The 25,385-nt window shown below is 43.4% G+C and overlaps 1 long non-coding RNA gene across 3 annotated transcripts; it reads left to right on the forward strand.

Annotated features, from left to right (window-relative positions):
• The first annotated feature begins 366 nt into the window (after positions 1-366).
• Positions 367-18,461, forward strand: LOC123613608 (uncharacterized). 3 transcript variants are annotated; one of them, XR_012500469.1, is made up of 4 exons: positions 367-1,438; positions 11,348-11,440; positions 12,334-12,449; positions 18,288-18,461. It is a non-coding gene; the product is annotated as an uncharacterized LOC123613608 (long non-coding RNA). The 3 variants fall into 3 exon arrangements; XR_012500468.1 differs by lacking the exon at positions 18,288-18,461 and having other exon boundaries at positions 12,334-14,592; XR_006720976.2 differs by lacking the exons at positions 367-1,438; positions 18,288-18,461 and adding an exon at positions 3,047-3,152 and having other exon boundaries at positions 12,334-14,592.
• Positions 18,462-25,385: the final 6,924 nt, after the last annotated feature.

The following is a 25,385-nucleotide window of genomic DNA, read 5'->3' on the forward strand; positions in this document are numbered from 1 at the left end:
CCTCACCACGTGGCTCCAACCCACCTTTCCTGCTGTATTTCCTTCCCCCTCCTACAACTTCGAAACACACCTAGCTACTGACTGCTCAAACCTCCCTCCACTTTCTCACCTCTGTGCTGGGGGCAGAAACCTCTAGGTGTCGCCCACTTTCTTATAGAGCAATAGAAGCTTGCATTTGAAAAGGGCATTTCCCAGCCTCCCTTGCAGCTGTGTTCTGGCAAATGGGATGTGAACGGAAGTGAAGTGCGCAACTTCTGATTTGTGCCCTCAGAAGAAAGGGGCAGGCCTGGCCTTCTGCTTGCCCACTCCCACTGGCTGGAAGGCAGAGGGGATAGTTCTGGACCACGCCAATGGATGAGGGCAGGGCCTCAAGTGTGGTGGAGCCTCAGGAGGGGTGGGTCTGGGTCTCTGATATTATGGGACCATAGGAGCCAGAAGACCACTTAAACCTGGACTGTGATAATAGAAAGAGATACACTTGCATTTTGTTCAGCCCACTGTTACCTGAGTCTGCATGATCACAGCTGACTGTCTTCCCTAACACAATACCTTTGGGTGTGCTCTTCCTCTACCTGCCTGGCAACAGCCTTCTCTTTTCTTTGAAGGACAGAATCAAGTGCACCTCCTTTCTCTGATCCAGGAGAGGCGATTTCTCCCCACCAGGCTCATTTCACTTCAGAATCCCTGTTTCCGGCCAGCGTGGAGTCACGCCATTTCCCCACGAGAGCAGGAGCTCCTTACGGAATATTCCACAGTCTGCTTCGGTGTCTGATGCAAAGTGGATACCAGCAGACATTTTCCAGTGGCATTTCTAAGCCAGCTTCTGCGTTTTTCTGTGCTTCCTGCTAAATTGTGCTTTGATGAATACCTTGGATGAGAACTGAGAAATTCGTTGTCTGGAATGGTGACTATGTAACTGAGCAGGACCCTATGGGCCTTCCTGGGACAGACCCCTCCCCTGTATCCTCTGCTGTAGCTCCTCTGAAGTACCCAGATCATAGTATCTCATGCATATTTCCTGAGTTTCTTGGATGCTAAAAACCACCACCCAATGGAAGAAATTAACTACTTGATGATCATGAGCAAGTGGCCCCCAGACCTTCTGGCACCTAAAGATTGATCACTATCAGTCAATCAGGTTATGCACAGCTGATCACAGACTCTGGGATGCCCCTGCCTCAGCTGTCCTTTAAAAAGGCTCAGCTGAAATCCCTTAGGGAAGTGGGGGTTTGGGGGAGCATAAGCCACCTGTATTTCTTGCTCAGCCCAGCAATAAACCTTTCTCTGCTCCAAACTCTGATGTGTCTGTCTGGCCGATCTTCCATTTGCTAACAATGAGAAACTCTTTTCCTCTTTCCAGAGCAGCTGTGGACCGAGTGGACTGAGCCTGCCACTAAGGAGGGCTTTGGGGCTGACCTAGGAAGTAAGGGGTACAAAGGTAAGAAGTCAGGAGGGAAGAATTTGTTGTGTGTCTGCACAGCCCACAAAGCCCCCACCTCCCTGTGCTTAGACTGAATGGGGTGGAGAGGCCTCCAGGTTGAGACTTGTGAAAACCGTAACACAGCGAGACCTTTATCAAAAGGCCACTCAGTCATTGCAGACTCATGTCTCCTGCTCTGGGAGCCGCTGGGTTTCTCAAAACAATGTTTTTCCAGGAGACTAAGCGCTCCCAGAACACTCTGACCTTTACTCGGACTCAACTAGAAGTCTAAAGTAATATATTGTCAACCAGATTGGTGATATCTCCCCACCCCGCATACCTTCTCCCTCTCCCTCTGTCCCTTCCTCCCCTTCTCCTTCCCTTTCCTTTCTCATCCCCCTCCTCTCTCTCTCTCCTCCACCGAGGGCTAACAAATTGTTACTGTCCCATTGGTTCATCAAATATTTATTCAGTATCACCTTTAGCCCAGGCCGTGTACAAGGCACGTGTAATACAACAATGAAAAAGATGCTCTGCATCTATCAAAATTCATCATATTGTACATCTGAAATATGTGTAGAGTACTGTACAGGAATCATACCACAATAAAGGTGTTAAAAAAGACAAAATGAGAAGAACAGTGATACTAGGGCCAAGATTTCATACCCTTGATTAATAAGCCTTAAAAATGACAATAAAAGCTTCTGACAGTAAGCACCAAAAAGGAAAAAAAGAAAAAAAAACATGCTCTCTCTGTCCTTGCTCAGTGTGGACCAATGATCACAAAAGTGCAGGAGTTTCCAAAGTGTGGTCCTGGGACTCCTGGGGGTGGTCCCTGGGTTCCTTTTAGGGGAGCTGTATTATTTTCATAAGAATACTAAGACATTCTTTGCCTCTTTCATTCCCAATTTTTCATGTGTACCGTGGAATTTTCCAGAGGCTGCATGATGTGTGACATCACATCATATTAATGTAAAAGCAGATATGAGAATCCTGTTGTCTATGAGGCCAGACATTAAAGACATTTGTACATTTTCAAAACATTATCACCCTTCTCACTAGTTTTTGAAAACATTGTTCCTAAACATGCTTTGTTTCTTTTAATGAATAATGGGTTTATTATTGTTCTAAAATAAACACTTTTAAAATATCTCCATTTTAATTTTGAATATAGTAAATACCAATTGACATAGCCCACATGAACAAAATCTCTTTGAGGTCCTCAATTCTTTTTCAAACTTCTTATTTTGAGACCATTTGTAGGTTCACACATTTTAAGAAACAATACAGAGAGATCCGTGTACCTTTCACTCAGCTTTCCCCAGTGGTAGTATTTTGCGTAACTTTAGTACAACATCACAACAAGGAAATTGGCAGTGGTACAATCCACCCATCTTATCCAGATTTCACCAGTTTTACATGGATTTGTGTGTGTGGGTGTTTAATTCTATGCAACTGTATGACATGTAGCTTTGCGTAGCCACCACCACAGTCAAGGTACAGAACATGTGCTTCCCTTTTGTAGCCCCAGCCACCTCCTTCCCTCTCCTCTCCCTAACCCTGGTTCTCCCTCTCTATAATTTTGTCATTTCAAGAATATTATATAAATGGAATAATACATTATGTAGCTTTTTGCAGGTGGCTTTCCCACTCAGCATAATTCCCTTGAGATCCATCCAAGTTGTTGCCTGTATCAATGGCGTTTCCCTGCTGTGGCTGAGTAGTATCCCAGGTAAGATGGAAGGGCATTCAGATTGTTTCTGCCTTCTGCTATTATGAATAAAGTTGCTATGAACATTCATGTACAGGTTCTTGTGTGATCATCCATTTCCACTTCTCTGGAATAAATGCCCCAAAGTACAGTTGCTGGGTAGTATGGTAAGCACATGCTCGATTTTGTAAGGAGTCACCACATCATTTCCTGAGTGGCTGTACCGTTTTATATTCCTACCAGAATGTAGTCTAATCTCTCTGCATCTTCACTAGCACTTGGTGTTGTCACTATTTTTTATTTGAGCCATTCTGATAGTTGTGTAGTGCTTGCTATCTCACTGTGATTTTAATTTGCATTTCCTGACGGTAATGATGTTGAAAATATTTGCATGTGCTTATTTGCCAAATGTTTCTCTGTCTCAGTGCAATATCTGTTCAAGTCTTTTGCCCATTTTTGAACTCGTGAATTTTGAGAGTTCTTTTTTTTTTTCTTTTTTTTTTTTTATTGAGAGTTCTTTATGCATTCTAGATGTCAGGCTTTTGTCAGATAGGTGGTCTGCATATGTTTTCTCCCAGTGTTTTTGTCCTCTTCACAGGCTCTTAGAGCAAAAGATTTTCAGTTTGAATGATCCAGTTCATCTTTTTTTCCCTTTACGGATCATGCTTTTGGTGTTCAGTCTAAGAACTCTTCACCCAGCCCTGGGTCCCAAAGATTTTCCTCTATTTTTTTTCTCTAAAAGTCTTGTGGTGTTACATTTTTACATCTAATCTTTAATCCATTTTGAGTTATTTTTGCACTAGTTGTGAGGTTTAGGTCAAGGTTTGTTTGCTTATGAATATCAATAATTTCTAAGAGATCCTGGGACTAAAGATTGGAACATTACAGTAAGGTGTATGAGGTTCTTTAAGACAGGTATGTGCAAAGTGCTGTGGGAAGGTTAACTTTGATCAAGGCAGCTCTGGAAGACTTCCCAGAGGAGCTGACATTGGAGTTCTGCTTTGGGGGATGGATAGGATTTTTACCAAGCAGAGGAGAAATCTTGTTGCTTTTCTCCTATAGCTAGATATTCTCAGTGATGAGGTTAATTTTGAAAGAGGGAGGTGTGGAAATAAAGGGGACCTAAGGAATCAGGCAGACTTTAATTGAAATCCTTCTTAGCTAGCAAAGTCACCCTCCCTAAGCTTCTGTTTTCTTACCTGTAAAGGTGGGGAAATAATTCTTTCTTTTCAAAGAAACTGTGAGGATAAATGAGATGTGTGTAAGCTTTCCAGCTTGGTACCTGACACTTGGTCACCACCCAGTGAATTACCTCCTCTCCCCCTTTCATGATTCCCTTTACCTTTCCTCCGTGTGCTGGAGTGAGATCCTTCCTTCGATGTTTTGCCTGTACTTGGTTTTATTCTCCCCCATCAGGATAGTACTCTAGATGAGTGGCTCTTTAACCATGTATCAACCATCACAAGGCTGATACTCAATATTTAGTCATGTAGGACCTCTTAAAAACAGATAGCAGAACTTCTGATTTAGTAGGTCTGGGGTAGGACCCGAGAATTTGCATTTCTAACAAGTCTCAGGTGCTGCTGATGCTGCTGGTCTCGGGACCACAGTTTGAGAACCACTGTTATAGGTATTCCCAGTCATTGCCTCTATAAACTGTGTAGAAGGAATCAAAACATCCACGTTCTGTGTGCAAATGGATTTTCAAGGAAATCCCCTGTTGTGTTTATTTTCAAAATTCACAGAAAACTCAATGGGGAGACTTCTGGTTTTAAGATGGCTGAGTTTTGCTTTGTTTTTAATTTTGGCAACAAAACAAACAAACAAAAAAACACATACATACCATTAGATTCAGTATCTTCACCATTCTTAAGTGTACAGTTTGGTATTGTTAAGCATATTCAAGGGTGCCTGAGTTTTGTTTCTATCCTGTTCTCTTCTCCTTAAAACCTTTCCAGACAGCAAGGACAACATGCAAACAGCCTCTCTATCTTTGATGACACCAGGAGACATCTCCAACCCTGAAGCACAATAAATGAAGACAGGAACTGGTTTGGGGAGTGACAAACGATTTGGTAAAATGGTGGCGGGGCCACCATCCTGCTTAAGGAGGGGCGTATTTCGAGGAAGAGCCCATCATCCTGGAATCCTGGGAGGCCAGGAGTTGGCAGAACCAGGTAGTGAGGGAGGTGGAGGTGAAGGAGGAGGACTGACCTAAAGTCTCTGTTGTGGGGCCTTTTGACCCCTTGCAGTCAGGCACTTCGTTCAGAGGATACTGGGGATCTAATCTCTAAAGTATTTGAACCTGAGAGGTTCCAGATTTAGTGGCCACAGTCCAGCAGAGGGAAAAGACAGAGGCCTGGTGGGGGCTGAACTAGACTTAGGGGTTGACTAAAAAGCTGCACCCTGAATGCTGACACCCCCAGTCCGTTCCCAGCCACGCTCCAGAATATTTACATCTAGGCTCATTAAAGCATCTCCCTACCCCAAGCAGTAGATTGGAGCTTCCTTTATAGAGAAACCCAACTGCCCCAGAGAAGAGACCAGGTATTGTGACATTTAGGGGCTTCCGGGGGAAAATCTGTCTGGGCACTTAGTTGCCTGACAGTGAAGCACATCACTTGTCAAGCCCTCTCCAAGCTTGTGAAGCTTTCGGTCAGCTTTCACTTGCTTCACTTTGAAATAAAGATCATTAGTCACTTGAGGTATGTTTCCAGTCTGAACAAGAGAGCCCCGAGTCAATACTGCTGCAGTGGCAGTGCTTTGCCATGATGGCCACTTTGGACTTCTCTTGGCCTGTTTGGGCATCTGTGAATGAAAGATTGACTTGTGTAAAGGATTCTTAACCAGGGGTCCCTGGACAGCAGGTGCCAGTTTCTGCGTGTGTGTGTATAGGCTCAGGTCTTGTGTAGAACCCATCAGATTTTTGGGGGGTCTAAGATACACTAAGAAGTGATGAAGTGCTTATTGGTTGGATTTCTAAGCTCTCTCCCTGGGTTTGTTTCCCCATATATTTTGCCCTCTCACACCTCCAGAACTCTGCATACACAGGTACTTTTTTTCGAACACTTTTCCTTTATAGTGGAGTTAATTCCTGCTCTTCCTTCCAGCCTCATCTGAAATATCGGGTTTTCCCGGAAGTCTCTCCTGATCCCCAACCTCCCTTCGGGGTTGGATGATCACTTGGTGCTTCCCCAGACCTCTGTGCACTGCCTTCATCTCTTTTAGAGGGATATGTCTGCTGCCTCTGGATGCAAAAGCCCTTCTTCTCCCAACAGCTTGGCTGGAGAGCTAAGTAATAATATCCTGGCAGCACCCGCTTGCCCAGTCCCAGGATAAAATACTTGTTAATTGGGCTGAGAGCTGAACTGGATAGGTGCTCAGGAGTAAATCAGCTCAGACCTTTGAGTTACTCTTCAAAGCTCAGCAGAAGGCAGAGTGAGCTGGCTGGAGAAAGAAACAGGGAAAGATAGGGCAATTATTAAAACGCTTTTTGTCTCTGTCCTCAGGTTACCTAATCAGGCTGGGCTTACTGAGGCTCTTCTGAATACTGTGAACTTAAATTTAAACTTGGTGAAGGGAAGTCAAGGTCAAGGTATTACCTCCGCCCTCTAATTCAGCACCAGATGCTAGCAGCTGTCAGGAGAAAGGCATGAAGTGTCCAGCCCTAACCTACATGATATGTGGAATAGATACTTTTGGGGGGTGGGGGCAGCCTGCATCTGAACCCTTTTGCTATATATTTGGAGAATTTCTCACATTATGAGTCTTCATGGAAGGCAGAGACCACTTTCATTTCTGTTACAGGGTTTTCCATCTCAAACATTTCTTTTTCATTCTTTCTTAGAATTTCCCTCTCTCTGCTTTCCTTGCCCATCTGTTCTTGCATGTTGCCGACTTTTTCCATTAGAGCCTTTAGCATATTAATCAATGTCATTTTATGTTTCCAGTCTGGTCTTGCCAACACCTCTGTTCTATCTGAGTCTGATTCTGATGTTTTCTCTGTCTCATCAAACTGTGTTTTTGCCTTTTAGTATGCCTTTTTACTTTGTTGTTAGGACAGAGTGACAACTCTTCTTAGTCCCTTACATGCTGGATTGGAAACTAGAAGTCAATGGGTTTTTTTAGATTTTTTTAATTGTATAAAATATACATAACATGAAATTGATCATTTAACCATCCTTAAGTGTCCAATTCAGAGGCATTACGTACCTTCACATTGTGGTGCAACCATCACCATCATCCATCTGCAGAACTTTCTTATCATCCCAAACTGAAACTCTGTTTTTATGAAACAATAACTCCCCATCATGTAGGTGCTAACTTTTATGTTACTGTTGATGCTGCTCTTATTATTTCATAGTGAACAATTTCAATTGTTCTACTAGGATGTTAGGCATCATTTTTTAGGAACGTGTTTGGGCTGGAGCATCATAGCATTTTTAAGAAGGGAGCCTATGGGATCAATGTGTGTGTTTTAGGAAGGAAGAGTCAGTAATTGGGAAAAACTGAGTGCTGAGTGTGATGTTTGTTTTCCTTCAAGTCAGAGCTGAGCAAGTTGCCCTGAAAGTCTGTCCTAAATGGAAACATTGATCAGTGTAACTGTCCTGGGTTCTCACTGACTTCATTTCACCAGTGTTGTTTTATTGTTTCATCTGCCCAGGAATGGAACTTTGAAACTCCCAGAGAGAAAAATGGGAAGATTCCATGTTCTAATCTCATTTCTAAACGTAATTGGTGCCTGAATTACTGAGCACTCTGCTTCCAAAGGCCATGTTAACAGAGCCATTTATCCTCTTCTTCATCCAGGTGGGCCAGTGTGCCCTGTGATGCATGTCTATTGCTCCAGCAATGGAGACGTAGTGCAGTTGGTACAACCTTTCTGGAGGGCAGTTCAGCAGTATGTATCAAAAATTTTAATTTGTAGAAACTTCAAGCCAGCCATTTTCAAGGATTTAATTTATCTCAAAGAAGTAACTGGACAAATGGGTAAGGATGTTTGTACAAAGATGTTCAATGCAGCTTTGTTTATAACTGTGAGAAGTTGGAAACATTCTAAATGTCCAACAATAAAGGACAGTTTACATCAATGATGGCATCCACAATGTCATATTCACCATGTAACTGTTGCCAAAGATGAGGTAGAGGTGTGTGTGTGTGTTGGGGGGAGCCTCCACAGTTTTAAAGCATATCCTTCAGATACTCTCTGGTGAATGTTTCCCCAGTAGAATGACTGTTGATTTATAATACCCAAACTTGATAATGTTTACATATATCTTAATAGCAATTATTTTTGTTGGCAAATGTTTATATTGGAAAGCATTTACACTTACATCCCTAAAACTCAGTAGAACATTTCAAACCAAATTACCTGGAAGAAAAAAAAAGTTTCCCATTTTATATTTTATCCCAAAAGAATTGATAAATCAGAGTTGCATGTAGACGTGTTGAGAACCAAGTGACCCAGACCTTCTGGGACCAAGTGCTTCTGGTTGATGAGTGCAGTAGAAGTCGCTGGGTGAGACTCCCAGGAAGGCTTTTATAGAGGAACAGACCCCATTTTCTTGACTCCTTTGGCCTTTTTGCCCCTTCTCCATTCTTCCTGCCTGGAACATTGCTGTATTGCCTAGAAATTCAGCACACATCAAGCAACGCTGAGGCTACAAAGCCTGAAGATGAAAGTCTTTGTAGTCTGACAAAGAAGGGGCATGCCCAGGGCTTCTTGTTACATGAGACATGTAAGCCTTTTAGTTGTTCGTGCCTCTTTTCTCATATCTTCTACCATATGCTTCCTGATACAGTTGTTTTCATGTTCCCTCTTTCTCTTTCTAAAAGCAAATGAAATAAAAATTATGTACTAATAAACATACCCGGATGGATCTAATAGTAGAAGATACAATTTTAAAAAATCAACTGAGGGATAACAAAGAGTTTTTGCACCTTGGCTGTTGGTAGCTGAGAGAGAGGCTGTGTTACCAGACCCTAAGCAAATGTTTAACACCCAATTTAATTGTGCATGATCTAGAAGTGATGCTAAGCATCTTACATCCTAACATGATAGTTTAAAATATATATGTATATATACATTTTACTGAATTTTAGTAAAATTTCAGAAAATTGGTTGAGGGTTTTGAGTTTATGTGTATATAATTTTTCTTATTTAATAGGAATAGGTTTCCTTTTGGCATTTTCATTAAGAATGTATGTTTTTTAGGACCTGATTACTGATATTAAGTGGGATATGCCAGGACTAGGAGGGAACCCTGCTGCCCCAAAGCCATTTCCTCTAGTGGGCTCTCTGGTCCCCAGTTCCAGTTTCACCCTTTCCCTCCCCTAGGGCCTAGGATCTGCCTACCTTCAGACCCTTGCAGGGGCTCCAGACCTGACCACATCTGGCACAGCCCTGGACCCCTTGCTCCTACAGCTGAGCTGGGCCTTCCGCCTTCTAGGATCTCCCCAATCTGGGGAGAGTAGCTACTTCCCAGATTCCCAGCCAGAGCCCCACAATGCCTCACCTGTTCTGAGTCCTTCCTTCTGACGGTTGATCCCCCTCAGCAACCAGAATTGGGGGTGGGAGCAAATAAGCAAGAAATGTACAACTACAGTGAAAGTTAAAAAAAAACAACTAAGTTAAAAAGCAGGTTATATAGGCGCATGAAAACATGCTCAATATCGCTAATTATCAGAGAAATGCAAATCAAAACTATAATGAGGTATCATCTCACACCTGCTCAGAATGACCATCATTAAAAAGTCCACAAATGATAAATGCTGGAGAGGGTGTGGAGAAAAGGGAACTCTCCCAGACTGTTGGTGGGAATGTAATTTGGGGCAGCCACTATGGAAAACAGTATGAAGATTTCATAAAAAACTAAAAATAGATTTACTGTATGGTCCAGCAATCCCACTCCTGGGTATATATCTGGAGAAAACTCTAACTCAAAAATATGCATGCATCCCAATGTTCATAGCAGCACTATTTACAATGGCCAAGACATGGCAGCAACCTAAATGTTCATCTACAGATGACTGGATAAAGAAGATGTGGTGTATATATGTATATATATATATACATATGTGTGTATACACACAGACACGCACACACACATATACACACAATGGAATACTACTCAGCCATGAAAAAGAATGAAATAATCCCATTTGCAGTAACATGGATGGACCTAGAGATTATCATACTAAGTGAAGTAAATCAGAAAGAGAAAGACAAATATCATATGATATTACTTACACATGGAATCTAAAGAAATGACACAAATGACCTTGTTTACAAAACAGAAACAGACTCACAGACATAAGAAACAAATTTATAGTTACCAAAAGGGAAAGAGGGTAGAGGGATAAATTAGGAGTTTAGGATTAGCAGATACAAACTACTATTTATCAAATAGATAAACAGCAAGGTCCTAATTTATAGCAGAGAGAACTACATTCAATATCTTGTAATAATTTAGAATGAAAAAGAATATATATATGTGTGTGTGTGGGTGTAACTGAATCACTATGCTGTGCACCAGAAACTAACACACCCTTTTCCTTTAGAAGCCTGATTCTATTTAACTTTTACATTTACGTCTGTGATCCACCCCACATTAATTTTTATGTATGGTGTGAGGTAGAGATTAATTTTTTCCCCATACATATTATTTTCTGTGTGGATATCTAATTTCTCCAGCACCACTGAATTGCAGCGGCACCCTTGTTGTAAATCAAAAGGACATACATGTTTGGGTCCATCTCTGGACTCCCAGTTCTGTTCCATTTGTTTCTTTGTCTGTCCTTGTGTCAGTACCACCCTGGCATAATTACTATAGCTTGGTATTAAGCATTGACACCTCACAGCATATGTTCTTCTTCAAGATCGTCTAAACTGCTCTAGGTCCTTTGTATTTCCATACATGTTTTAGAATTGGCTTGGTAATTTCTACACATAAACTTCATAGGAATTTGACTGTGATTGTGTTAAGTCTATAGGTACATGTAAGGAGGATTGACTTCACAATATTGAGTCTTCCAATCTATTTATTTAGATTTTCTTGATAGCTTTGTTGAACATCTGATTTTATTTAATCAATCCTGGAGTTACCTGATCTTTTTGTTAATATATAACAAGATTATATAAATGTATTATATATATATAATTATATATAATATATATATAATGGCCTATGCCATTTTTTTTTCCTGATTATTTGCAGCTAAAAGCACCTGAACTACTGTAACAAATTTGCCCTGTAGTGTGATGGATTAAGTGGAAAGCTTGAATCTATGCTATTCCCTGTGTGACCATGGTAAGTTGCTTAACCTCTCTGGGCCTATTTCTTTATCTATGGAAACCTCATAGGGTTGGAAAGTTCTTCTCCTTTTTACAAACTAGTGAACATGGATTCTTTTTTTGGTCTCAGTTGAAGTATTATTTTCTTGGGGAAGTCTTCTCTGATTCTTCCAGTAAAACCTAGATATTCTTTTTTTATACCTGCCTTTCGAAGCAATCAGTACACCGTAATGTCATTGTTTGCATGTTTGTCTCCATCAGTCCTGTACTAATCAGGGAACAGAGGGTGAACTTAGAGTGTTTAATTAAGAGAGTTTAATGAAGAGACAATTATAGAGGGATAGACAGGATTAGGGAAATCCATAAGGTGGGATGAGACACCCCAGGAACTGGCCACGGAGGCAAGCCAGTACCCGTCTTGGGTCTGAAGGATGGAGATGAAGGAAGTGTTACTGGAACACAGTGAGATCGATCGCTGTGGAGGAGAGGCTGTCCCGCAGATGCTATATGCTGTAGGGGAACATGGCCACCAGGAGAACCATGCTCAGGTGAAGGCGAGAATACCCCACCCCCTCTCCCACCCTCTGATTTCCTTCAGCTCCCATTTGGAACAACCCAACCAGAAGACAGAAGGCAAAGGGGACCAGGTGGTACGGTCTGTAGCAGCCAGCCTCCTGGGGCACAAAGTCCAGCAGCAAGAGGCAGAACACGGATATAGAAGAATTAGGTAATGGTCAGGATACTCACCTTCAGCATAAGCTTCTTGAGAATGGACACCAAGTCTCTGAAAAAAAGTTACCATAGGTTTTTATACACCTGTTACAAAAATCCAAACATCATAGAAAATAAAAGACCCTCTATGATCCCCAGAAATAACCAGAGCTAACTATTTGTTACATAATATTGCAGATTTTATGGACATACACGTTGAATATGTGGGTCTGTGGAAGATCGTCTTTCCAAAAATGACCACAGCAATGTTTCTGGTCTCACATGGGCTTTCTGATATTGCCAGTCCCCATGAGGTAAATCGATTTCTGCTGACTTTGAACCTGGGGAGGGCGTTGTGATTGCCTTGACAGATGGAATGTGGCAGAACTGGTGCTGTATGACTTCCAAGGTCAGGTCATAAAAGGCAAAATGGATTCACCTAGAAATCTCTTTTGAGGGGATGCTTACCGTGGGAACCCAGCCACCAGGTTGTGAGGAAGCCCAGGACATGTGAAGAGGCCATGGGCACGTGTTCTGGCTGATGGCCAGCTGAGGTCCCAGGGGACGGTCAGCGTGACTTGCCGGATAAGGGAAAGAATAAGCCTCCAGGTGATTCCAGCTTCCGGGGTTGGAGCCACCTCAGCCGTCACCATGTGGAGCCAAGGTACTTACCCTCACTGAGCCCTCCCCAGATCGAAGATTCGTGGGCAAAAGAAATGTTGATTTTCAGCCACTGGGATTTTGAGTAATTTTTATATGCACCTAAGAACTAGAACAGAAGCAATATAGGGGGTTACGATCTCAGACTGTGGAAGCAGACTTCTTGGTTTCAGTGTGATCTCTCACTTACTCCCTGTGTAATATTTGGCAAGGTGCTCAAATTTGATTCCTCAATTTCTTCCTCTGTAAAATGGGAATAAGGACACAAAAAAATCTCACCAGGTGGGCTTGGTGGGGATAAGTGACTAAGACAATTAGCTTAGTTCTCAGCATGTACCTAATTATTATCATTATTGATCATGGATTCCCTCAAAGACCACCAGGAAACTTGGTGATCAAATAAAGCTGAGTTTATTATTTCATTTTTTAAATGGAGGTACTGGGAACTGAACCCAGGACCTTGTGCATGTTAAGCATATGCTCTCCCACTGAGCTATGCTCATCCCCTGAAACTAAGTATATTAAAACTTACCACACAAAGGGAGAAAAACACTTGGATAAAGTCTTAGTGGTATCTCTGAGAGAAGGCATTAGGGAGGGATACTTACAGTTTTAAAGGCTGCACTGAGTGGTTTTAAGGTGGGTCATATAAGGCAGGTAACTGGTTGGGATTGGGCAGATTTTGTAAGAGCTTTGGATTGGTGAATGCAGAGGGGCAAAGGCCTTGAAGTGAGTCTAAATGAGCATGTTTTAATAAGTAAGGTGTTTCATTTTTATCGGGTCTTACCTTCAAAGAACAGGTAGTTCCTGGAGCAAGCCCCTAAGCTATTGCTTGGTCCCAGTGTTATTTAACACGGGGACAGAAAAGTGTGTCATTGTCAGGTCTCATTATTATAATTTTTTGTGGAATAGGGCTCATAGTCTATGCTAGCTATTTTATTGAAACTCCCCTTTTCATTGAACAGCATATCTTAGATATCATTCCTTACCAGAACATGTCAATTAAGTTCATTCTTTTTAACATCGGCTTGATATTCATTTGTATAGCTGCATCATGACTTGTTTGCCGTTTCACATATCAACAGGTGCCTAGTGTGTCTAAGTAGTGGGGTGGGGGGCCCAGACCCTTAGGACAGTGCCTGGCACAGAGCAGGCACTCAGAAAGAGTTTGTAATTGAAAAGAGAGTGAACATGAAATCTATGAAATGCCATACACATGTACAGTAAGGATGGATGGTTGGACTCCTCCCATTACTGCATCCTAGCCCACCCTACTTTTGTCACCTGTGTTAGGGATCATCTTAGGATGCATGTGGCATGGAAGAGATCGATCCGGGGTCCTTATGTGCTCACGGTAAGAGTTTGCTGAGAGGCATGGAAAACAGTGAGCGTGAGGAGCAGTTGGGTGACCAGTGAGGCAGGCTGGATGGAGATCGCAGCTGAGACTCAGAGGGGCTCAGGTGCCCAGGAGAGTGGTGGTGGCGTTGGGTCAGTGCCGGAGGGAACAGGCTTTCAGTGGCTCTGGACGTCAGCAACTTATGCCATCAGGCCCCCACTGACCGACCAGGCAGAGCGAGGGGCACCTCAAGAAACCAGCAAGGACTCAAAGGGGCAGTAGGAGGGCCTTCTCTTCCCTTTGCCATGAGGGCATTTCCCCTACATCCAGATGTCATCTGCAAGAGAAGGAAGCCAAGGAGGAAACGTCTGAAGAAAAACAGGCAGCCCCGTAGACACATTTATGAAAATGCAGCTGATACAAGATGAAGATAGAAGTTTTTCAACCAGAGGTGGTACCACACCGACAGGGGACATTTGGAAATGGGTGGGACTTTTCCCCCCTCTTTTTTTTCCTGAAAATTTTCAAACAGAAAAGTTAACAAGAGTAATTGAACAAAATACACATATATCCATCCCCTAGATCTGGCAGTTGTTATGGAGTTTGGGGATTTTTTTATTTTTGGCCATAATTGTTTTATCTATTGTTTTTCTGAAGTAGTTTAAAGTAAATTACAAACATTCTGACATTTCACCCCAAATGCATCTCTGAAAAATTAAGAACATTTTTCTGCATCATGCGAGGGTGTTCTTGGTCGACAGTGGGGAAAGCTTCTGGCAATTATGTGGGCGAAGGGCAGTGTGGGGTTCACTTCAGCCCAGGGAAGAATTGTCTGGCCCAGAGCTCTGCCCATATCATCTTGGAGAGCCTGCTCCATAGAAAGACACGTGTGTGTGGGAGTGTATGTGGCGGTGGGGGATGCTAGCCTAAATTTACTCATTTTATATATATGTCTTTATTATAAAGTCCCCCATAAACTGATAAAATGTGGGCACACACACACACACACACACACACACACACACACACACACACACAAGTTACAAAGAAACAGTAGGAAAAAAAGCACCAAACTCAACCTCCAAGATCAACCCCTGTGAACACTCTGGCTTATTTCCTTCTAGTCTCCATCTTTTTAGATAGTTGAGATCATACTCTGCATATATGTATACAGTTTCCTACCTTAGAAAGCTGTACTTTGAGTTGGTTATTTAAATCTCCTGACCCCTGTCCACTAGCCACAACCTTGAAAGGTGGGGAACTGAAGAGCAAGAAGAGATCTGTTTCTGGAATGAAAAATAGGCCACATTTTTTAAAAAAAAATGGGCCTAATAGGTGATTCGTCAATTTCTTCACCCTACCTACTCGTGACTTCAGTTAATCCTCAGAATGACTTTAGGATGTAGAGCTTATCATGCCCACTTTCCAGATGAGATGCCCAAGGCTGAGGGAGCATAGGAAGCCACCCAAAGATCCCACAGCCTGTGTGCTTATATAGCCTGGACTTACAGCCTCCAGTACAGCAGTCAGCTCCCTGACCAGCTCCAGGAAGAGGGAGGCAGGGATACTGGGGATGCAGGGTAAGCACTTCACCTGGGGACCGTGGGAGATAGGAGACTCACAGACTCTTCTGTGGAATCTTAAACAACAAGTAGGATTTATCCAATTTGGAGAGGGTTCCTCTTTCCTCCTTTGATCATCTACTTCTTGGTTGGGGCATGGCTCACCCATGTCTGTGTATGTGTGCCTGGGGCTGGTACTTAGATTGAAAACACAACTGCCTGTAGTGGATTGAAGATGGTTGCAAATCCTCTGACAGTCTTTGCATTCAAGAGGAGGGATCTATGTGCCTCCCCTTGAGTCCGGGCAGGTTCCGCTATTGCTTGACTAAGAGAACATTGTGGAAGTGAAATTGTGCCCATTTGCAGGCAGAGACCTTAAGAGACTGGAAGCTCCACATTCAGTCTTTTCACGTGTCTTAGCTGCCATGCTGTGAGGAAGCCCAGGCAGCCCTGTGGAGAGGCCCAGGTAGAGATAATGTAGGCTACTGGCCCAGAGGCCCAGCTGAACTCTTAGCCATCAGCTGGCATCAACCTGCTACCCATGGGAGTGAGCCATCTCGGAATGAGTCCTCCAGCCCTATGCTTCAGCGAGCAGAGATGAGCCAAATCTGCTCATCCCTTCCCAAACTGCAGATCTGTGAGCAAAGTAATGGGCTGTCATTTTAAGTCACTATGTTTTAGAATAGTTTATTAGGCAGTATTAGGTAACCAGAAAACCACTGTTTTCTGAGCTGAGCTAATAAGCCAAATAATCTGTGAAACCCTTCATGCAGGTTGTCTCCTTTAATACTCATACTTCCCTCCAAGGTGAGAAAAATAGTAGCTAACATTTCCCGAGTGCTTGCTATATGCCTACTGCAGTTCAAAATCCTTTTCCTATGCCAATTCATTTAATCGTTCTGATGGCCCTGTTTCACAGCCTCTTAGCTTCATTTTATGGATATTGGTTGGGGGGGGTGCATATAGCTCAGTGGTAGAGCATCTGCTTAGCATGCAGGAGGTCCTAGGTTCAATCCCCAGCACCTCCATTAAAAAAAACAAAAACACTCTATGGATATGGAAAAAGGCACAGAGAAATTGGAGAACCTGCCCCAAATCATGCAGGAGGACTCAACTGTCTGATTGGAAAGCCAGCATTCCTAACCACTATAGTTTTCTGCCTCTCAGCAGAGGGTTGAGAAGACTGAGTCTCAGAGAGGGGAAGTGACTGCCTCAAGGTTGGATAACTAATGAGTGACTTTGGACCACTGATCCTCTGGGTTCCTCTATCGAAGCCACCACGGCCCTCCCACCACTGACTGCCCTTTTAAGCTTGTCTCTGTGTGAGCTGTGGCCGGCTCCCAATCTCCAGTGGTATCCCCTAGCTTGATGTCCTTCCTGATTCTGCAGCTGTGGTACCCAGTGACCTTTGGCTGTTCCCGCTTGTTCAATTCCATCCTCAAAGCACAGGATTTTTCCAATCAAGAAAGTTCTTTAGAAGAATATGCCCCAGGCTCAGAAGGACTTTCTAACAGAACTTTCCAACATTCCAAGGATAGTCTGTGCTTGGAGCACTGCCTGGCTCCAGACCTCTCGCCCTTCCTGCTGGTCTCTGCCGGCTCCTGCTCCTTCTTCCCTGTCTGCTTTGCAAATGAGGGATGGGGGTGAGCAGGGCAGGATGTCAGGGATGAGAGGAAGTGAATAGGAGCTCTACTGTCACACAGACTTGTGACCTAGGGCACTTATTTAACTTATCTGAACCTCTACTTACTTACCTGTAAAATGGGATTAAAAATTTATTTAGTATGTCACATGTAATTTGGGACAAATTTGCATGAGACATGGTTGTGCCAGAGTGGATTTATTTATTTACTTTAATAGAGGTACTGGGGATTGAACCCAGGATATAGTGCATGCTAAGCATTCAGTCTACTACTGAACTATACCCTCCCCCGCTTTCAGGCTGTGTTCTTAGTTGTGGAATTTCCAAGCTTAGTTCCCTAGGCTTCCCTCTCCCAGTGATTCACTGGGTTAACAAATATCTTTCCAGTAAGTTCATTTTCTGCAGAAATTAGTCAAGATCAGTTCTGTTGCTTGCCACCACATACCTGACTATACTGAACTCAGAAGGCCATTGTGAAGATTAAATGTAAAGAACTCCACACAGATCCCAGGACATCAGAAGCACTCTGTATTAGTCAGGTTCTGCTGCATATAACGGAAATACTTAGACCAGGTTAAGCCAAAAGAGACTTCATACAGGGGATATTGGGTGCTTGCAGGATTGTCCGATGTGCTGGGGGAACAGGTTCTAGGTAGAACTTCCAGCAGTGTCCCCCAGGATATATCTACAAGGTTGGTGCACCAAGGGAGCTTCTAAATCCTCTATGATCAGGAAGCTGGAGCTTCAGGAAGTCCCTGTCCTGACTGCTGGCTCCAGGACAACATTGCCTCAGCTGAGATGCACAGATCAGGAAACTGCGCTGCCACTGTTGGTCCCAGGACCACACTGCCTCTCCCTTGATTGATGGCAAGAAAACGGATATCCATGACCTTCCTCTCAGTAATACAGAGCAAGGCACTTAGTCACTGGATCTCTACTTTCACTGCTGCAGGAAAAAACAAATGCTCCCAGCAGATGCTTGCCAGTGCAAAGAGCGGAAATACATTCTCCACCTCACTTCTGCCTTCCGAATAGTGCATCCGTTTTTGGAAGAGAGGTGTCTCAAGGACCAATCTGTAGACGTGGGTTTGCCAGCGTCTAGCCTGCAGGAAAGCCTGCCCAAATGGAGTTCGGTGAGTTGACCTGTGATGTCAGAAATACACCCTAAATACAGGAATCACTTTTCCTGCTTACCGCATTGCTTCACACTTACTTACTGTCACTTTTGGTGCCCTGCTTTGCTGGTACCCTAAGCACATGCTTGATCTGTCCCCACCAGACTAAGAACCCGATGAGGAAAAGGTGAGCAGCTGGAGCTTGGGTCTCCCAAGACAGAGAGACAGAAAGTGGGCAGTGTGTCCATTTCTTCTGTGCTCGGATGAGCTAGTTTGACAGAACAAGAGCCTTGCCACATCGCTTGTCTCTGCAAGCCTCGGGGCCTCGATTCAAAATGAATTCCCCCCCCCCCCCAGGAGGTGCTCAGAAGGTGATGCTTCACGACACCTCTGGTACATGTGTGGGCTGCAGAGGCCAGAGCCTGAGGCAGGGAGAAAGAAGACTTCTTCCCACCCACCTGAGCTGTCTTGGTGGGCCACCAATTAAGAAGGAAGAGAAGCAGTAGAAGACATGCCAGTTCCTGGCAGCAGCTTCTCCCGAAACTAATCTGGGTGATGTCTGACAAGGGAAGATGCTGACTGAGGCATGTGGCACCCGAGCTCTGACATGAGCACAGCTGGGCAGCGTGTCAGAATCAGCCACTGGCCGCTCCGAACAACACAGAGGTTAAGAGCAAGGGCTCAGGAGTCAGGCAGACACGGTGCTTACATGCTTGGGGTTGTGGACAAAGTGACTTAAGCCCTACTGAGCCTTTGTTTCCTCTTCTGTATAAGGTGGTTAGTACGTATATCGCAGGTGTGGGGAACACTGGGTATAGTGCCTGGCACCAAGTCCTTGATATGGTGAAACAATTATTAAAATGAAAGAGAAGGGAATGGACTCATACTGAGGGCCTTCTGCGTGGCAGGTGCTTTTTCTATACCATCTCTTTTCATTTTCATAGCTACTCAGCAGCATGGTGGCAGCCCTGTAAGGTGAGAATTCTTATCCCCATTTTGTAGAGAAGGAAACTTTGGTGTAGCAGACACTTTCAAGGCCTCACCCATATCCTTTTGCCCTCCCCACCTCAGTGACTTCCGACAGCTGGCACCTGCAGGTCTTTGCCCAGGGGTTTCCTGTTGCTGTCAGGCTGGCAGGCTGGGAGTGCTGGAGCTTTAACAATCCCCTCCGCAGCAGCTTTCAGCCACTGACTGATGTGCAGAAATAGCCTGTCTCCCTTGACCCTTGCAGGGATAACCCTGGGGTGTGGGTTCTGCAGGGTGTCCAAGAAATCCCCAGTGGGATTCAGCTTTCCATCTAGTAAGATGTGGTCGTCCTTATTACAAGTGAAGTTCTCGCCCTCTCCCCAGAAAAGGAGAAGCACCATCCCCACGGTCATTGTATCCATTGCTACTTGTGTTCATTGTTTTTTGGCTCTGTCACAAGCCCCCTGAAGAGTCTGTTACCTAAAGACCAAATTGTAAAATTAACATTAAAAATGTGTATGAAACAAAAATAAGAAGAAAGTGGCGTATAAAAACAGGCCTATACATATAACAAGCAAAGAGAACGTACACAAAGCCGCTACAGTCATTGACTCCATAATCAGTCATGAGCTCATAGTTGATGTCTGTGGCTTCCTTATTCACTACCCATTCTGTACCTTCCTCTCTCTCAGACAACACCTCAGCTACTTAAGATTCTTTACTTGATGGAGTGACCCAAACCATCCTTCTCGAAGGGTCTGAGTCCCTGATTCTTCTACTTTTTCATTTGTTCATTTGCTATAGTTTTACTTTAACATTGGCTGTAGGGCATGGACACACTCAGAGATGACCCAGAAAACCCACTGCATTCCAGGCATAGTTCTTCTTGTCCCCATTTGTTAGCAGCAATCGAATTTCCTCTTGGTAATCCAGATCAATTATTCCATCCTGTAAATAACCCCTTTTCTGCTGAGTGCTTCAGTGGCCATGTGACAATCTCATCTTCCAATTCAGTCGAACCATTCTTGTATCCTCTGGTTGAATTATTCCTACCTTGGAGACTAAGACCTCCAAACCAGCAGAGTTCAAGTTTCTTGAGATGGAAAATAGGCTATTGGAAATAATAGTGAGAGGAGACACTTCTACTTCTATCCTTTTATTTCTAGACCTATGGATTTAGTCTGGATAGGGTTTCTCATAACCAAAATCAGTGGTCTCTGATTCAAAGTACATATAGTATCCTACAAGACAGAACTCAGTCCTTTCAAGATGTTCTCTCACAACTGGTGCAGTAACTGAGTCTTCAATCAGCTATTCCACCTTTCAATTAGTCCAGCCACTTCTAGATAATGGGGTGTGTGGCAAGAACAATTAATTCCATGGGCATGATTCCATTTCTGCACTTTCTTTGCTGTGAAATTAGGTCCTTGATCAGAATTAATACGACAGGGAATGCTAAGATGGTAGATAAAGCATTTGGTAAGTCCAGAGATGATGGTTCTGACAGATGCGTTATGGGCAGAGAGGGCAAATCTGTATCCAGAATATGTGTCTTTTCCAGGGAGGATGAATCTCTGCCGTCTCCAAGATGGAAGAGATCAAATGTAGTCAGCCTGCTACCAGGTGTTTGGCTAGTTTCCCCAGGGAATAGTGTCTTTTGGGAGCTCAGTGTTCATCTCTTCTCTTGACAGATTAGGCACTGATCAGTAGCTTTAGCCAAGTTGACCTTGCAAGGAAATTCATGTTGTTGATTCCATGCATAGCCTTCATTTCTGTCACCATGGCAACTTTGTTAAGGGATCTATTAAGTATGCACTGGGGTGGCTGACATTCGCTGAGTGCATCATTCAGTCTACCTGATTATGAAGACCGTCCTCTGCAGTGGATACCCTCTGTGGAGGCATTCATATGGGCACAAATATCCTCCTAGTGTGTGTCCATTCTGAGGGGGCCATTCATATGCATCTTCTCCAGACTTCTTTGTTACCAGTCTTCCAATTATGTTCTTTCCAAGTTCATGACCATATAGCCAAACCATTAGCAACTGCCCATGGATTACTAGAGAACCCTCTGGCCTCCTCTCACTCTAACATAGTGGACAACCAGATGTACTACTTGAAGTTGACTGCTGGGAAGACTTGACTTTACTGTTGCCCTTCAGGATAACCCAGGAGTAGGGCTGCAGTGCTGCAGTTGTCTGTGTTCAGGTGGTACCAGAAATTTGCATACTCACCTGTGAAACAGATTTGAGTTTTTTCTTCCTTAGTCAACTGGTTCTGAGGAACACCCTGGGAAGCCAAAGGCACTGATTAAGAGAGGGGAGGGGAGGTGATTTGAAAGGAGTTGATATCCGAGGAGTCGGAGTCATCTGCCCATGCACCCTCCTTATGCTTTCTGGACCTGCCCAGAGCCTGTCCAAGCTTGGCCTCTTATACACCATCTCCATTTCATGGTAGACTTGGATTGCACATGCACAGTCTTATGTTTAGATGGGTCGGACAACACCCAAGTCATGATGAGAAGCTCAGGCCACATGTTCCATGATTAGGTGTTCAGTCTCTCCTAAGGCTGTGTGGCAAGTCAGAATCTGTTTCTAAAAAGGAGAATAGCTATCTGTGGAAGAGGTGATAGATTTGCTCCAAAATCTTAAGGGTCTATGCTGCAGTTCTCCTATCGGTGCTTTGCAGAGGCTCCGCAGAGCATCTCTATTTGCCACAGACATTTCAAACATCATTGGGTATGCTAGATCATACAGCCAAAGTGGGAGAGTGGCTTGCATTGGAGCCCAGACTTGCTGTAGAGCCTTCTCTTGCTTGGTTTTCACTTGAAACTGACTTACAGATAACTCTGAGGTGGGTCAGATTTCACACTTAAATGTGGTGTGCCTCCCAAATCCAAAAAAGGCCTACTAAATATTGTATCCATTTTCATTGTAGATGGTGCAAGGTAGAGCCACCTGCTTTTCACCTTAGAGGAGATATCTTGACATGCTTCAGACCATTGAATCCCCAACACTTCACTCACATATGTCTTCTATCCTTTACTCATACACATCTTTCTAAGGCATCGAAAGTTACTTGCTACTTTCTGCTCATCAGCTCTTGTGAGCAAAATCTCATCAATGTAATAGCCCCGTGTGATGTTTTGTGCAAAGTCAAGACAGTCAGGGTCTCTGTGGATTATATTATGGCAGAGAACAGGAGAACTGATGTATTCTTGAGGCATGGCTGGGAATTTAGATTGTTGTCCCGGCTAGGTAAAAGCAAGCTGCTTCTGATTGCTCTTATAAATTGGTGTGGGGTGGGGGAAGGTATTAGGCAATTTAGTAGCTTCATACTAAGTGCCAGGGGCCATGCTGGTTTGTTCCAGTAAAGATACCGCTTCTGGAACAGCAACTTCAATGGAAATCACCACCTGATTAAGTTTATAATCGTTCACACTCATTTTTCAAGAGCCATCTGACTTCTGCATGGGTGAAACTGGAGAGTTAAGTGGGAGATATAATATTCCTACTATTTTCCACTACTTCAAAAGCATTAATCTTTGCAGTTTCCCCAGTGATGTGGTATTGCTTCAGTTTTACCACTGCAATAAGAGGGGAAGTTCCAAGGGCTCCCACTCCGTCTTTCCTACCAAAACGGTCCTCATCCCATTGCTCAAAGGGCCAGTGTGGGGACTCTGCAAGTTGTCAAGTATATCTATTTAAATGGAAAATTTAGAAACTGAGAACATAACCCATGGTGGGGGTTTGGGGACAGACTGGGTCTGCCATGAGTCTGACTTGAGCTGAGACTCCATCACCTGACACTACAATACCCACTTTGGGCCGCAGGGGCATTTTGGGTCCCCAGGAATTAGCGTCAGTTCAGAGCCAGTGGACAGTAATCTCTGAACATTTCTTTTTTCCTCTTAACAGAGTCACTCTAGCAAGTGGCTACAGAAATTCTTAGAGGAAGATTTACTGTGTGTACTTGAGACAATGGTATAGAGCTATTTTTCAAGAATAACCCACCTCCCCTACAATCAAAGGGCTCTTCATGTGTGAATTGACTTAGACTTTGAAACCGAGTAAAGCCATGACTCTTCACTGTGGAGACAGTCAGATTTTTGGCTACCAGATCTAAAATGTTTCCTGTTACAGAAGTCAAGCAGTTCTCCAATAGGGTGCCCATCTATTTCGTTCCCAGGACTCTGTGATCAATTAGCCATCATCAAAGACCTCTGTGGACTAAGACATTCTAATTACTGGGACATCCCTATTGCCTTTTATATACATGTGCCCACCTGGTCTGAAAGTCAAGTGCTGCCATTTGTCTTCTGCTACTTCAGGATCCCATCATTTTCACTGAAATCAGGGACCCATATCAACGGTGACTTTCCCTGTAGTTGAACCTATCATTCAAAAAGAGCAACCACCGAGCTTTCAGGGACACAAGTGTCCCCACTTGATGCCTTGGTCAAGGCAGTGTCTTCTGGGTCTTCTTGGGGAATAGAGTTTGTGAAGATTGCACATCACAAATCCAATCAAGCCTTTTGATGTCCCTACGCCTTTGAATTATCTCCTCTGTCTAATTCCAGGCATATAAATCCAGGCTCCAGCATCCCAAACTCATTAAATTAAACTCACCATTAGGTTCAAGTTTTAGTTGATCACCAAGTAAGCAGTTAGAGACATCTCCAGGGGTGTGAGATAACACATTAAATCTGGAGTCTCTATTAAGTTCATCTGTGTCAATGAATTTGCTTACCATGGTGTTACAGTTCACTGTTTTTGGTCTCCTTATGGACAGCAGCCAGTTGTCCCTCTGCAGCCATCACTCAAGACCCTGTTCACATCCTAAGTGTTTTCTTCTAAAAATAACTATTTAATTATTGACATACAACATTATGTTGTACATCAGGTACACAACATTCATTACTTGTGTGTATTGTGAAATGATCACCATTTAGATTCCACATGTAGATGAGATCATATGTGAATTTCTGTTCCACTGGGTCTCCAAAGATGCCTTTGCCCACTCATCTCTGTCCCTGGTTCCTTTCTCTTATGAACCTACAAGGCCATAGCGTGCTCTAATTGGCAGGAACTGCAGATACACACTTGAAAGTTGTCTATGTGTTCTTAAGGCTCATATAGATGATATGAGAGAGCTTTGAGAGTGAGCCTACAAGATGCCAGCCTCATGCTGTGTGGTATTTTGTGTATATACTTCCCTCCTAACTAGCTCTTGAATCCACCCCCTTCGCTATCCTCACCACCACTCGCCAGTACAGGCACAGTCATCTCTTATCTCTCACCTGTAAAGACCTTCTAATTGTTCTCCAGCCCAATCTATTCCCTCTCTGTAGCAAATCTGTTGGGGTTTTTTTATATCATTTTTTTAGATTCCACATATAAGTGATATCATATCATATCTGTCTTTCTCTTTTCTATGTCTGACTTACTTCACTCAGAATGATCATCTGTAAATCCATCCATGTTGCTGCAAATGGCATTATTTCATTCTTTTTATGGCTAAGTAATATTCCGTTATATAAATATACCACATCTTCTTTATCCAGTCATCTGTTGATGGACATTTAGGTTGTTTCCATATCTTGGCTGTTGTAAATAGTGCTGCTATAAACATTGGGTGCATGTCTTTTCAAATTACAGTTTTCTCTGGGTGTATTCCCAGGAGTGGGATTGCTGAATCAGATGGTAAGTCCATTTTTAGTTTTTTAAGGAACCTCCATACTGTCCTCTATAGTAGCTGTACCAATTTACATTCCCACCAACAGTGTAGGAGGGTCCCTTTTTCTCCACACCTTCTCCAGCATTTATTATTTGTAATGCCCATTCTGACTGTTGGGAGGTGATACCTCATTGTAGTTTTGATTTCTATTTCTCCAATAAATAGCAATATTGAGCATCTTTTCATGTGCCTGTTAGCCATCTGGATGTCTTCTTTGGAGAAATGTCCTATTTA

Source organism: Camelus bactrianus, chromosome 19 (genome assembly GCF_048773025.1).
Source record: "Camelus bactrianus isolate YW-2024 breed Bactrian camel chromosome 19, ASM4877302v1, whole genome shotgun sequence".
In the NCBI taxonomy this organism is placed as follows: Eukaryota; Metazoa; Chordata; class Mammalia; order Artiodactyla; family Camelidae; genus Camelus; species Camelus bactrianus.